Here is a 14,675-nt window from a genome sequence, read left to right as displayed (position 1 = left end):
TCAAAGAATCTTCATCGCCCGAGGCAAAATTTACGACATTAACCATAGTTGCCGAATTTTCAATTAAAGATATATCCTTTCGACGCCCAACGTCGAAAAACAGTATCTCTTAATTAACTCTTATATAGAGAGCTTTCATTGAAACTTTTGTTGACTTTGTTAAACGAGCAACTTGAGTTGTATGTTTAGAAAAAGCCTTAAGCTTTTGCAAAAACTTTTAAAATATACCGCAGATTAATATCTCTCGGAAAAGTTTGCGTTAAATTCTTCAGTATTTTGTTATACCTTTTGGAAAAATCTAATAAACTGTCATTTTTGACATTTCCAAAGTGTCAAATAATCTAAATTTTTGGCTTATACTAATTACAAGATTAAACTTTGGCCAATTTGTTGTCTGTTTCTTATACAAAATTTAAAGCACCGGGTTTAAAATACTCATTTAAAAAATGTAGGTACAAAAACGTCTAGTTCGGTTTTTCTTTTTCTTTTCTCTTTTTTTTCCAACTCGTCGATCTTAATAAAAGAGCAAACTTGCTAACTTAAATAAATGAATAATTGCTTTGAGAAAATTGTACTTTAATCAGAACGATTTTTTAAAAAAACTTATTACTTTCAGAAGTGAAATTTCAATGGTAAATATTTGATTAGGAGAATAAAAACATTCAATATGAATAAAAGAGTTTTATATTTCACGACCTAAGCATCGAGTGGCTTGAAGAAAATTTACCTACTTAGCCTGGATCGTTAAGAGTGGGTATTAATTCGATTTGAAATAAAATAGGTACCTACCATAAGTAAACCAATTCCAATTAACTATAGGTACCTATTGCATGTGCTTTTCTTGTTTCAGAGCCAATATTTCCTCCAGCAGTATATTTTTAAACTTCGTTCAATTTAAAATAATAGAATTTTCAATTCGATGTTGATAAAATTAAATTCTCAGATGCCTATTTAGTTGTATGCATTAAAGAAATAAAATGAACGATTCGCTGAAGGCAGCTTGAATACGTCTCAAGTTAGTTTGAGAAGTCGGTTAACAACACGCAAATCAATGCAAGAATGGAATATTTGTATCGACAATTTCATTAAGAACTCGGCTAATTTTTCAAAAATGCAAATTCCTGGCAAATTAACGCCATTAAAATATGTACATGAAAATCGCCAATTGAAATTTAAATACAGCATACAAAATCGGAGAATTTACAATGAAAATTAGCTTTATTATAGCGTAAAGTTTTTCTCATAAAACTAGCAGTTTTGATTTCGCAAAATGAAACGCATAAATTTACTCGTTAAAACTCATTTCAATTATGCCTTGAAATTAGATATTCCTTCGAATTTCTAATAAACTGAATAGGCTAAGCTGCGAAAACTAAAAAAATTAATTCTTTGAGAGTATAGGATTGAAAACGCCTACATTATATACATTCTTTCGAGTGATTATTTTCATATATAAAATAACGCCGATCAATTGAAAAAATATGGGCAGAAATTAAGACTTTAAAACAATACAGTAACATTAAAGGAAAAACATAAAATTGTTTTTTTTGTCGGTAAGAAAACGCTACTTGTAAATTAAATTTTAGACCCTCAATTGAATAATATGAAGCATGCTTGCTCTTTTCGTTTTCTTTGTACTTAAAGTGTTAGACTTCGGTATAAAAAAATCAACAAAATGAAGAATAGTTTCAACATTATTCCAATCTAGTTTCGTTGGGACGTCTCATTATTAAGTTTGCGAAATTGAAAAATCTGGCGATGTCAGGGTAGGTAAATATTGAGTCAGCCCTCTAGTAAGATTATTATTTTATAAACATCGTCACCCATTTATAATCAAAAAAGTAGATAAGGGTAAATATAAGGATCTGTTTTCAGCTCTTAACTAGGGAATTTTAACGAATACATATTTTTGATTTTATTTTGTTTGCCAAAGAATTAAATTCTTTCAGAGAAAAATGTTTCGATTCATTTTTTTAATAAAACTCGCGGAAGCAGAACGTTGACGTTCTCATTTTCGAGGGTCAACAGCCGCAAAGGTAACAGGAAAAAAAATTAAAATTCAAGACAAATTTTTCAACAAAAAAAGTAAGAAAGAAAGGAAGAAAGAATGAAAAGAAACGTTTTCTTTTTACAGATTTCTTTAGAGTGAGTAAAAGAGTCGGAAATAAATCAACCGGCATGAAGGTTATTTATTATTCATATTGAAAGAAAATAGCACGAATGTGTTTAGCATGAACAATATAGGTACTAAATTAAATAGGTACGTAGCCTAAACTAGAAACCTAATAAGTAGCTATCTTGATCCATCTGATTAAGAATATTAGATTATAAAAAAAGGGTAGAATTTTGTTAGACAACAAGACGGTTATACGCGTAGACAAGTGGTTCAAATGAAAGGAGAAAAATCTCAAAATGCTCGTTAGCCAAAAAATGTCAAACAGGTGTAGGTAAGGTACTAGGTTTAGTTGATACTTTAAATCCGATTTGTTGGGGAAAGGTAAGCTATTAATCATCTAAGCTCACGAACCCCTATCATTAGTGTTGCGCATAATCGATTATTCCGCACTAATCGTTATTCGATTACTCACAAGTTCAATTAATCGTACAATCGATTAATCGTCTTAAAAATAATCGAATAATCGATTAATCGATTTTTTTTTAATTTACGTGTAAATTCACGCAACAACTGCAAAAAAACGTATAAAAAATCACTAAATTCGCATATAAATGATAAAAAATTATCAAACTATGAAAAACTAAGCACAAATTGCCCAAAATATCAAAAAAGTTGCATACACTCAAAGAAAACCACAGCATAGCCTGCTCAAAAATTCAAAATTCTCAACTTTTTTTTGGTCTTTGTAGTTTGAAAAAATATTTGAAATAAAGAATTCATAACTGAAATAATTAATTTTGGAGTTGCTATGAAAAATTAGTTAAATTACAGTTAATTTGCATTGAAATTCGAAAAAAAACGAGTAATCGATTATTCCAGAATAATCGATTACTATCCGATTATTTATCCACTAAAAAATATTCGAATATTTCGATTATTTTTTGGCGATTAATCGATTAAACGATTAATCGAATAATATTCGCGCAACACTACCTATCATACTAAGATGTGCAAACGCTGAAGAATGATACATTCTATGGTCGTTTCTATGGAATGATTTCCTTCGTGGCGATAAAATTGAAGTGAACTTGTTAGACAACTACGTATACATTGGTGCTAGGTATGGGTAGGTAAAAGTACACATCAAATCAAACATCTCATTCTTTAAAACATGCGGTTTCATTCTGGGTTATTCACACACATGTGTACCAGCATCCAACGACAGTTTCTTTATAAAATGAACGTCTTTATGAAATAATTAGTGAATTAATTTTACTATGTATCTTCGAGTAATCTGATGTTTTTCGTAACTTCTTAATTACCTACATCAGTGAAATTTACCAACTACAGGTATAGGTAGAGATACCTACTACCTACGAATTTGCTAATAAGTGTCTATTAGGTACTGCAAAAATCGTCGAATCGTATTTCATGGAAATAATCGGTCAACATTCGAGTTTCAACAACGATACAGTTGAAAAGTTCAATGAGCTCCATTTAATTAAAGTGGGTAAACGTTATTATATGTACGTAAAGCTTTGACATTAATTATCTGTTAAAAGATGAGTTTTGCCTTATTCAGGAATTCATCGTTTTCAAATAAACGATGATCATCAAACGTGAAAAAATTTATTTCAAACAAAATGACAAAAATTCATAGAATTCCTTTTTTAGAAATCGAAATCAAGGTCTTTTAACGAAAGGCTTTTACATTTAGATTCTTATCGAAATTCGTGAAAAGAAAAAGTAGAAGTACATAAATATCTAGAACGTATCTCCAAGGTTTTAACGTCGCTTCTTTTTCATCCTTTAGGTACACTCATCGTAATAGAAGAACTCCTTTACTTTGGTCGATTAACTAGAATTTCCAAAAAATCGCGTTTTATTCACTCTAGCCCTGCCACAAACCGGTTTATGACAAATTTTCTAGATCTCAGGTACAAAAAATAAATGTCGGTACATTTTTGAGATTCTGCGTCGAATTAAAAGCCATTACCATCAAAATCCAAGACCGCTTGTGACTAAAAATTTATACAAATGTTCAAGTACCTACGTTAACGCGTATTACATATTTGAATACTTAAACTCGTATTTTGTAGATAATGTTTTCTCCTGGAATATTACGTATCAAGAAATTATTTTAAGACGTCTAAAAATATGGATCATTTCTGAAACTTGGAGGAATATTTTTAAATAACCAAAATGTCAATTCATTTCGAAAATTCTAAAAAAAAAAAATCATCAAGTAGCTAGGCACCTATTTATTTATACTTTTTGGAAATGTTTCTCGGTTTTTTAAATTGAAAACAGCGACCAAAAAATTGACAAAATGCAAAATGTTCAAGAGGAAAATATTTTCAAAACACGAATTTTCGAATCTCACCTCCAATTTCTCCCAAAAAAGTAAGTCAAAGAAGGCCCACCCCAGCAAGGAATGGGTTTAAAAAAATCCAAAAAATAGTTTTAGGTACCTAATCACGGGAACAAAAAACTGTGTTACTCCCTCTATCCAATTTCTTGAGCGATCTAATACACATTTTCCTCACAATTAGGTGAAAGATATCATCATCAACTGATGAATAAAATGAATCACTTTCAACTATTTTTGATTATTTCCTTATATTGCTTTAATGCAGAAATGAATCTAAAAATTCATCGGAAATCTTACTACATTTTCTTAGTTAAATATTATGATCACAAATATTATTTTCTTTGTATCTGATGGAAGTGAAATTGAAACATTCTTTGAAGTTTTATAGAAATGTTTTTAGAGCACTTTTTTTCTATCCCATAACACTCCTACTGTAGGTAACTGCTTGTTCAGTGTTCTTCAAAATGGAAAAAATATCAAAAAATTCAGTCCGAATAGCCACTTGTTTTACCCTACGAATACAACCTTTCAGTGTTCCTCCATGCCCCTCCCACGTTTGAAAAAATCTATTAAAATGTGGTGGGACATTAAATTTTAGTTTGAGGTGGCCAAGCTCAAATTTCAATTTTTTTTGGATTTGATGTACTTCCATCGAATTGCTGTTTCTTCCCACGCAGATCTGAAAAAATTTTATTGTTTGAATCTCCCCCTCTCCCAAAGTCGAAAATTTGAACACCAGGTTCTTTATAATTTACTCACATCGCACATATTTTCAAAAACAAGGCTAAAGATTTATGAACCATTAACCATATGAACATGATCAAAGAGAATATATAAATACGAAGAAAAAAAAGGCGAATGAAAACGAGTAAAAGAAAAAGAAACCCTTACTAAAATTCTATCCGCGTAAATAAACCGTTAACCTGTTTAACAAACAAGAAACAAGAAAACGGCCAACAGTTGCTAAATCAGATTATCAGCTGTCTTGCCTTGCCAAATCATCGTATAAAACCGAACATAAAAACAACAAATCGCAATTTCAACTTTTCATTCTTTCGTAATGGTTCATTTTGGCTTACCCTTGTGCTGTGTTATTGAGCTGGCTGCATTTAGAAAATAAGCTTCTCGAGAACAGCTTTCATTTCAGTGGGAAAAAAAGAAATATCTATACTTACTTTGCGGTGGAACAAATAAAGGTGAAAGCTTTTCGAATAAATGACGAATCAAAAATTGATCATTCCTACGTTTAAACTTTTCCTTTCCGTTCTCTTTTTTTTTTTTGAAGGGAAAAAGACAGAGATGAAGGCATAACTTTTTACCAGATGTGAAACATCATTCAAACAGAAAAATTTTCCACACTCGTATTATTAAAAGAGAACAGTTGAATATGCTTCATTAAATAAATAAAATCCTATCCGTGTTTTCAAGACTGGTTTAAAATTTATATATTCCACCCCGAAACATATGATATGTAAGTATACCTATTCTACTCTTCTTTTAATGAGTGCTGATGAAAATGGTAGGTATCTTGATATCCACAATCATGTTTATTTAAAAAACAAAAAAAAATCAAAGTTTACTAGAAAAAATTTAAGAGAACACTACTTACTTGAAAACTGATTTAAGAAATGTTAATTGACTAAAAGAAGCATTCAAGTTGCAGAATTGGTGAATTTTAAAAAGTTAAAATTCAGCTGGTGATTTTGAAATTGAAAAAACTAAACTTTACCATCCATGAAATTTCAAAAAATCGATTTGATTGAAGTTTTCCCTGCGTTCTTCTCAAAAAAATATTGAATAATATTGGTGCCAATATCACGATTATTTCGATTTAGTGGCACTTAATATGTGATTGCAGTACCGAATCACAGCTAATATGCTGCATGAAAATAGATAGGTTAAAAATTTTATAGGATAGAAGTTCGTGTACACACATATTTGGTATAATTTATTCTATGCAACTACACAAAAAGTGAAAAAAAATCGTGGGGAAAACGAGCATTCGAAAATCATTTCGACAGAACTACTTTTATTCGCAGAGCAAAAGAAATACCGGTACGTGGAATTTGCATAAACGTTTCCTGAAGAAGATGGAATTAGCGCGCAGAAAAGAGCGAACAGAAAAAAGAAAACCTTAACCATTATCGTAAAGGAAACCGTAAAAAAGTGTTTCAACAGAAAAGGATCCGTAGACGACTTCAAAAGCTGTTTTCGAACCATTTAATCTTTCGAATCGAAGAAAGAAGTTGGGAAGCACCCTCCCGCAAAACAATATTTTATTACTTATCATTATTTTTTTGCAGATTATATCCCTAGGCACCAGACAGCAATATCAAAACCAAACGTTAGGTACTTTCCTCGTGTACGCTGTGCATGTGGCAAAAAAAAAACACCAAAGGGAGGTAGGTGAATTGTGAAAATCATGCGCAGATGAGACATAAATTGAAAAACGGGAATCGGAGAGCTTCATTTATCAAATTTGCTTTCTTTCTGCTTAATACAAATACCATTTCGAATACATACGATGTACGCATACGCCAATTCTACCCTTAATCTTTCAACTTCAAAGTTTCAAAGTTGATTGCACAACAGTATATATACAGTCTCACAACGATATTATAAGTCTCTCCCACGTAGAAAAGCTCGTTTGTTGTTAATGTGTATAAAAATTTCATCGATAATATGCCTACATGTGCCACATTGACTGCTTTCATATAGTCGAGGCACCAGACCAGACCACACGAGGCAGTATCAGATCGCTCTAATTTATCAAATAACTACCACATGAGTATAATGAAAAATTACTGCAAACTTTTAAGTACAATTGAAAAATAGGTATTGTGATTTTCTGGCAGTTTTTAAATGATGTAGATATAGGCAACGATTATACGAAATTTTGACAACAGAAATATGTGTAATGGGTTACATGTATATTAGAGGTAAATAAAAAGAGCTGAGCAATCTTATAAATACTAACAGACTCAATTGGAAAAAACAAGTTTATACCTATTACCTATTCTAACGAATAAAAAAACTTTTTAAAAAGAAATCCGAAACAAGAAAACAACCCTCCCCCCCTAAAATTCTGCAAAAGTTCCCCCACGAAAAATGCATACAAATCAGATCTAAAGTAAATAAACGACCTACTGGAAAATTTCTGAAATTCGATCAAATAATGAGCTTGTTTTATGAACGAACCGAATTAAAATCATAGGGGAAACTTACACTCTCGATCGTTACACGACACTAACCAATTCAATGGAAATTTCACATTGTTTAGAGAGTAAACAAAATTAAACTGCTTCGAGCATACATTTATAAAGATAAACAAAATTTCCTAACTCATATACGATAAGTTACCTACAAGTTAATTGTTGATCAAATAATAAAGTTTTCAACTTATCAGTGTTACCATCAAGTTGGGCAACTTTCGTCATTTCATAAAACCATGACATTACTCAAAAGTAAGTAAAACTTCTCTTTAACTATTAAATTAGCGGAGAACCTCGTGTCATGTATAGAAATATATCTATCTATAATATTCACCTTCGCGGAGTGTTATTATTTACAATATTTGATTTGATATAATTCAGCAACCGCAACGGTATCTGTAACTTAGGTGTTTTGATAACAAAGGCGTATTAATTTCCAACGCTATATGTATGCGAGTAGTTTGGATTGAAATACACACGCAGAAACTCGCTATTTAATATTTTCTGTAGAATTTGAGTCAATATGGATGTTTATTTTGACGATTTCATACCCGAATGAAGAATTTTACACGAGATTCTCAAAAAAGTAAGCTCGAGTTGGCTCGTACTTGGATTCTAGCAATTCCGCCACGTTAAGAACATGTTAATAGATGTTCCTACCCAGTTCGCCGTAAATACAGCAGTATTCGCAATGAGATCAGATTTTACTCAATAGCATCAACGTGAACCAAAAATGAAATCAGCAGCTGTTCTTTGGATTTCGTTTGAATTTTTTTACAAATTTTTTTTCAAATAGTTTAGCAAAATAGCTAAGTTACCATTTTCTTCTCTTGACGAGGCATATACTAGTCAATTTCCCTCGTAAATATGTGATTTTCATTCATCGTACTATTATAGATAGGTATAGTGCATATCAAACTCATCTTTGCGAATCATAAAATTTCGAATCGAATGGTGAAATTTTATAGAACAATTTTTTGCAAATTTTTTTCAAACGATTTTATATTTTCAACTTTATGTAAGTACCTACTTGAGTTGTTAACGGTTCATTTAGTGTACAGGAATAATTCATTAAACCATTTCTTTTAAAAACTTGTTGGCAACAACCTACTTTTTTCAGTTTTTAGTAAAATTTACCAACAAATATTTACTGTCTTGATGAATCCGGAATCAAATTACTATTTGCACACCATAAAATTTATTGCCAACCTATTGTATAAAAGCATTTTTAACTTCCTACCTATTGATCTTCATCAATTGAACTATTCCCTTCGAATAAGAGTTTAGAGTGTATGAAGAGGTAAGTATGTTTTTATACTTTGAATCCAAAAAAAATAAACAAATGAACAAAAAAAAACACGTTTCGAATTACTCATTCACCGCTACAAATTAATTAGAAAACTACGAGTACCTATGCTTGTGTTGTGCTGACTCGGAACTGCGAATTAATTTCATTTAACATCGGGAATAGAATTAAACCGTGGCGTAAGGCATAGAGAAATTGCTATTTTAATTCAACATTAAATGGTATCTTTTTTGTGGCTGCTAGGCAGGTTATTTTAAATAGGATTAAACTGCGACTATGAATGATATTCTAATTGTGAAGTTGCCACTGTCAGCTTGGTACCGCTGATTCCAAATGAATGGTAAATTAGTGTGTCGAGTGGTGAATTTTAGCCAAATATACATTTGAAATGATAACGAACTTTGGTGTAGAGTTTGTGTAGTAGGTATATAAATTTGTTATCTACTTAACAATATACTTAGCTGTGATACTCGATTCTTCTTCAAACATTTAACACATAGCAGCGATTCCTTTGTTTTGTATTCGATATTGATTTTATGATATCAGGTATTCCCTTGTCTTTCGATGTCGAAGTACCTACCTACCGTTTCCTTTCAGTATGTTGGTATAAAACAAGGGTGGCTCGAATTTTTTTTTCTTGCTCAAGTTGAAAGGGAGTAGCAAAACATCTTATTACTATTTCATTTCAAAAAGATAAAAAAAATTTCATCGTACTCGTTGTAGATTTAAATTTTTCAAAAACGACTTGAAATTTTGAAATTTTAGGAATTGAAAGAATTTTTTTACGAAAGGAAAAGTTATGGTAAAAATTAAAAATAGAGGTATCTACCAATTCGACATTTTTCTTCTCACAAGTTTATCGTATTTAATGGGTATCGATCATTAGCCACGCGATTTTTTCCCGCGAAATTTGTACTTTTTAAAAGAATCAATCAATTTATTCATTGATTTTTGAAAGTCTTCGTCTGATGAAACATTATTAGGACAAATAAGATCAATAGAAAAGGCTTATGTGTGAAAGGTACCTATGTAATGTGACTCTATATTGAACAAAGCCAATTCAATGGGTTTTATTTTCAAATTTTTCTCAAACTATAAGACAGGTAGGAAGTTGGTATTGGTATCGTTTTGAAGAGTAATCTTTCCATTCCACTACAAATTGGTCATTTGGGCGAATAGTTTATGCTTGGGATAAATACTTCGGACAGATGTGAAAAAATACCAAAATGACCCTGAACAAATTTAATAAAAAAGTGACAAGTAAAAAATCAAAATTTAATTTTAAAAAATTTTAACCAAAAATAGTTTTTTTTAAAATTTTTAACAAATTTTTACTGGCATTCTGCCAAAATTTAAGTCATTATAATGTGTTTTGTTTGTCGATATTGTGATAGAAAGCTCTAAATAGTACGTCTTGGAGCAAAAAATATAGACGAATAACACGCTCAAATTACTATATAATCGGTTCAAAATACAAATTATTAGTTGAACGCAACGATTGTGATAGCGGAAGAAAACCTTGGAGAATAGGTACCTATATAGTAAGTTTGATTCGCGATATTACATAAATAGGATACTTTTTAGTACTTGCAGCAACAGCAATAGTTTTCCTTCTTCGTAATCCGCTTATGTGTTTCCAGCAAATTCTAAATTCGCTGATAAGTGATAATCCTTAGGTACTTGTTTGCGACGTACTTATATTCAAGATCGAAAATTATGGAAGAATAAGCTATGTATGGAATGAATTTTGTTTTATTTTATAGTTTAGCATTTTGTGATCCAAGATACGACATATCAAAGTGGAATAGGATTACGCGCTGAAATCGTTGTTGCTGAGACTTCTGACCAAGGGATTGTTCAGGGCACTTGTTTCGTGCTCTTTAATAAATTGTGGAGAGAAAATTAAAACGATAAATTAGAAAAATTTGCAACCTTCCACGCGCTGCTGTAGAAAGTATACTCGGAAACAGAATTTCGAATAAATACAATTCTGCACTTAAATATTTACGAACCGAATGAAATATTTTGTAAAAAGTTTACTGCGTAAAAAGCAAATATTTGAAATTCGTTTGCGACAACGAACGACAAATGTAACGTTTACATTGCCTTTAGTAATCGCAGCTAAATGATTCCCAAATCGCGTCTCGTTAAAGATGTTCAGCAGCGTTTAAACGAAACGAGAATTCTCGCTGTAAATATCTCTTTTGAATAATACTTCCATTGCGGTCATTGTTTCGTTTCACACTTTCCTTGGAAATTTCAAATTGAAACCTATTAACGTAACATCTTCGCCGCCCACTGCGTCCCTGTAGATTTGCCACTCCAAGTATTCAATTAGTTTACGATAAGGATAAGCGTCCCAAAACAGTTACAACCATCGTTGTCAAATGCAGGGTGTCCCATTAAACCTCCCCTGTACAATTTAGATATGTATATTATTATGTAGAAAAAAAAGAAGAATTTATGCGTAAATCAAGCACCCATTTTAAAACTTCAAGAAGTGATTTCAAAATTTTTATGAATAATAATTTTTAAATGTGTAATTTGGTAGGTAAGCACAATTTTTCTAAAGATGAACTTTAAAAAATCCGTAAAGTATGGCAAAATTGTATTGTATATAGCCTACTATGAATTCTTTTTTTTTCAATTTGTCTATATTTGTCCCCATTTCCTCAATAGTATACTCAAGATCCAACAGCGTTCCAAAATTCATATACTTAAGTTCTGAAAAAAAAAAAATGTTTGAAAAAGTCGTCGAACATTTCTATGTACATACGAGTTGTAATACGCAGATTGGCTGGTGGAATTTCATAATCACAATATTTGTGTGTAAAGAAAATTTTCACTCTCGGCAACTCTGAGCAGGCACCTGCCTATACCTACCTATTACAAGACATATTTCAAAAATTTATTTCATTTCCACCTAACTTGAAGAATGTTGAACAATGACAGGAAGTGTCGAAGATCATGGTATTATGGTATAGCTTTCACAACTAATTCCTACCTTCCAAAATATAATGGGGAATAATTTGTTACTTGAAAATGTGTCATAGTTTAAAGAACAAAAGTAGCGAAATTATGTGTGCTCCGCATAGTTACAAAGTATGTGGTTTTTCAAGCTACATACATTATAAAAGCTAAACTGTGTTGACCGATTGTACGAGATGAGTCTGAGTAAATTCACATCATAGACACATTGCAATCAATATTTCATTGAAGGAATAAATTAAAGCACCTTGCTCCTAATGGGGTGTCGAAGGGGTTGTCTGTACGGTGTGGCCCAGCACGACAGTATTTCTCCTTTTTCATCAATTTATAACCCTCATTTAAACTACATGCGCTAATTCACGCTTGATGTATTTTCATGAATAGCCTATATTTAGGTTCAATAATGCGAATCTTTGCATTTTGTAAATTTGCATGTTAGATACATACAAATCAAGGTTCTTTGTTTTTCGTACCCGAAAATTTTTTACTGATTTTCTAAACAAAGTACCTATTCTAACTACTTTGTTGATCAACCAAAACCAATCGTATGTCAGAAATTGTAGGTAGGCATTCTGCAGGACAAATGATTCGATTAGACCTTGTGATGAAACAAGATAAGATAAGTGTGAATGACGTAGATAACCTAAGAAGTGAGCAAGAGCAATGTTATGCTAGCATATGTTTTAGACTTTAAATTCTCAAGGGTGACATTCATTAAGAATTTATGAGAATTTTTGGTTTTCCTTAATACAATGGAACGTCGCCGCAACCATATATTTCGCGATAAAGATACTAGACTATGATAATTAAAATGTAACCACTTTTCTTGTATACAGATGCCGCTCTTGTTGACAATAATATGCCGAGCGTCTCTTTTTCTACACTCAAGGTAGGTATCTACGTTGTTAGTACTGATTCATCAAGTCAGCAAGGCAACAGCATTTAAATTATTAAACTTAATGAAGATTAGTAACGAGATTTGAGCGTGGGTTGGTAGGTACGAGTAGATTCGTACAGAAACCATGGCGACGTTGGGCGTCGTTCTTGGCTCACTCCAGACGTTATGTTGTTGCACGTAAGTAAGTATGTTCTCGGGCAAGACGAAGGCAATTTGTTAGTTAATTTGTAATATCCAACGGTTTTTAAATTGAGAACGCTCTCTGATGTGTTGTATTATTTAGTAAGCGACACTATTCTCTCTCGCGTTCAAATTTCTTGCGATGGATCAGTTTAAATAACTAGGCATTAAATTAATGAAATTTTATCAACTCCCAATGCCACAGGTATCACTTTACCTTATACTTATTACGGATAATAATTCATTCCTGATTCCTTTCTAAAATTTCAGATGGTAAAACTAAATTATGTATCTACTTGAGAATTTTTAGAGATAGGCCAAAAGTCTAAGGTATAACATGGAAGGTGAGTAACTGATTATTCAATGCATACGGTGACGACTGAAGAAATTTGTAGAAGACTTACCCCCAGCTAATCTACTTTGAAACAGCCTCAGTTCACCGCACCGCGCTATATCGCAATTGTTTAGCCTTCGTCAATGATCTGGAAGTAGAATAAAATTGTTTTAAAGTCACATTCATAAGTCAACAATAGAGATACCTATTAAGTTACATGTATATTGAGGTGGATCGCGAAAAAAAAAATGCCGAAGGATTTTGAACAAATTCATAGGATATCTTAATTTTGAGTTAAATGACAACCAAAAATTTGTTATCTCTGAGAAATGTTCCTGCAGCCTCTACCCAACTTACTTTGGGAAAAATGACCCAGTTCCTAAATGTAGCAAGCCATGTGAGATTCTACACGTCAACCTAGGCCATTGTCATCTAAATTTTAAGATCACTTTTAGGGTTCTACTGAGCGGTTAAAAATTCGCAAATCGCTCGGTTTTGAGTAAATTCGTCTTTAGAAAATTATTTCATCTCAAATACTTCCCATAGGGATTTGACAAGACAACTGTCGCGCTCTAGGAAATGGTAGTCAAAAACACCGGAACTAACGAAAGGTCCCGTTGTTATCAGCAATTTTCAACAATTTTCCTTCAATTTTCACAACATTACATTCCAATGTTTATATACTGGGACTTTTCATCAGCCAATCATAAACAAGGCGACACTAACGCGGCGCACCTCTGTCAAGTTCCTATTAATTATACCAAAACATCAAAAGGTAGCATTCATAAAACTAGGAACTCGATTTTCTGAAATAATTGACAATAGGCTAATGACTAGGGCTGAGATATTTAAATGCTAAAATATTCCCTATAAATATTTCCTAAAAAACGCGAAATATGTAAATATATTCCCTAGAAACCAGAAATATTCCAAAAAATTCCCTAACAATATGGGTATCATTTTAAAGAGAATTTTATCCTCTCTTTCATTTTGTTGATATTATGTGATATGCATGGTGTTTCAGATAAATAAATTACAAAATGAGTACATGAAATAAAAAAATTACACAATAAATAGCCATTTTTTTTTTTTTTTTTTTTTTTTTTTAGAAAATTTTGATCACTGTAATTGAACTGGATGGCGTAATATAAGTCTTGATTTTCTACTCTTTTCCATAAAAATTGTTTAAAAAATGTTACTTGTTTTGTGAGCTTTTTTAAAAAAATATTCTCTAAAAACAGCGAAAATTGATGAATTTTGCCAAAATATT

The 14,675-nt window shown here is 31.6% G+C and overlaps 1 protein-coding gene across 2 annotated transcripts in view; it reads right to left on the bottom strand.

Annotated features, from left to right (window-relative positions):
• Window positions 1-14,675, bottom strand: part of LOC135839491 (uncharacterized) — a 96,813-nt gene that overhangs the window by 60,641 nt on the left and 21,497 nt on the right. The window contains exon 2 of one of the 2 annotated variants that reach the window (XM_065355545.1): window positions 13,476-13,553. The exons of the other annotated variant lie outside the window; for it this stretch is intronic. The gene's annotated coding sequence lies outside the window, so the exon portion shown is untranslated. The remainder of the gene's footprint in view (window positions 1-13,475; window positions 13,554-14,675) is intronic. 2 annotated transcript variants of the gene reach the window in all.

The sequence above is a fragment of the Planococcus citri genome, chromosome 3, assembly GCF_950023065.1.
Source record: "Planococcus citri chromosome 3, ihPlaCitr1.1, whole genome shotgun sequence".
Lineage (NCBI taxonomy): Eukaryota > Metazoa > Arthropoda > Insecta > Hemiptera > Pseudococcidae > Planococcus > Planococcus citri.
Note: the sequence above shows the minus strand (reverse complement) of the source record. Positions and strands in the feature narration are given on the sequence as shown.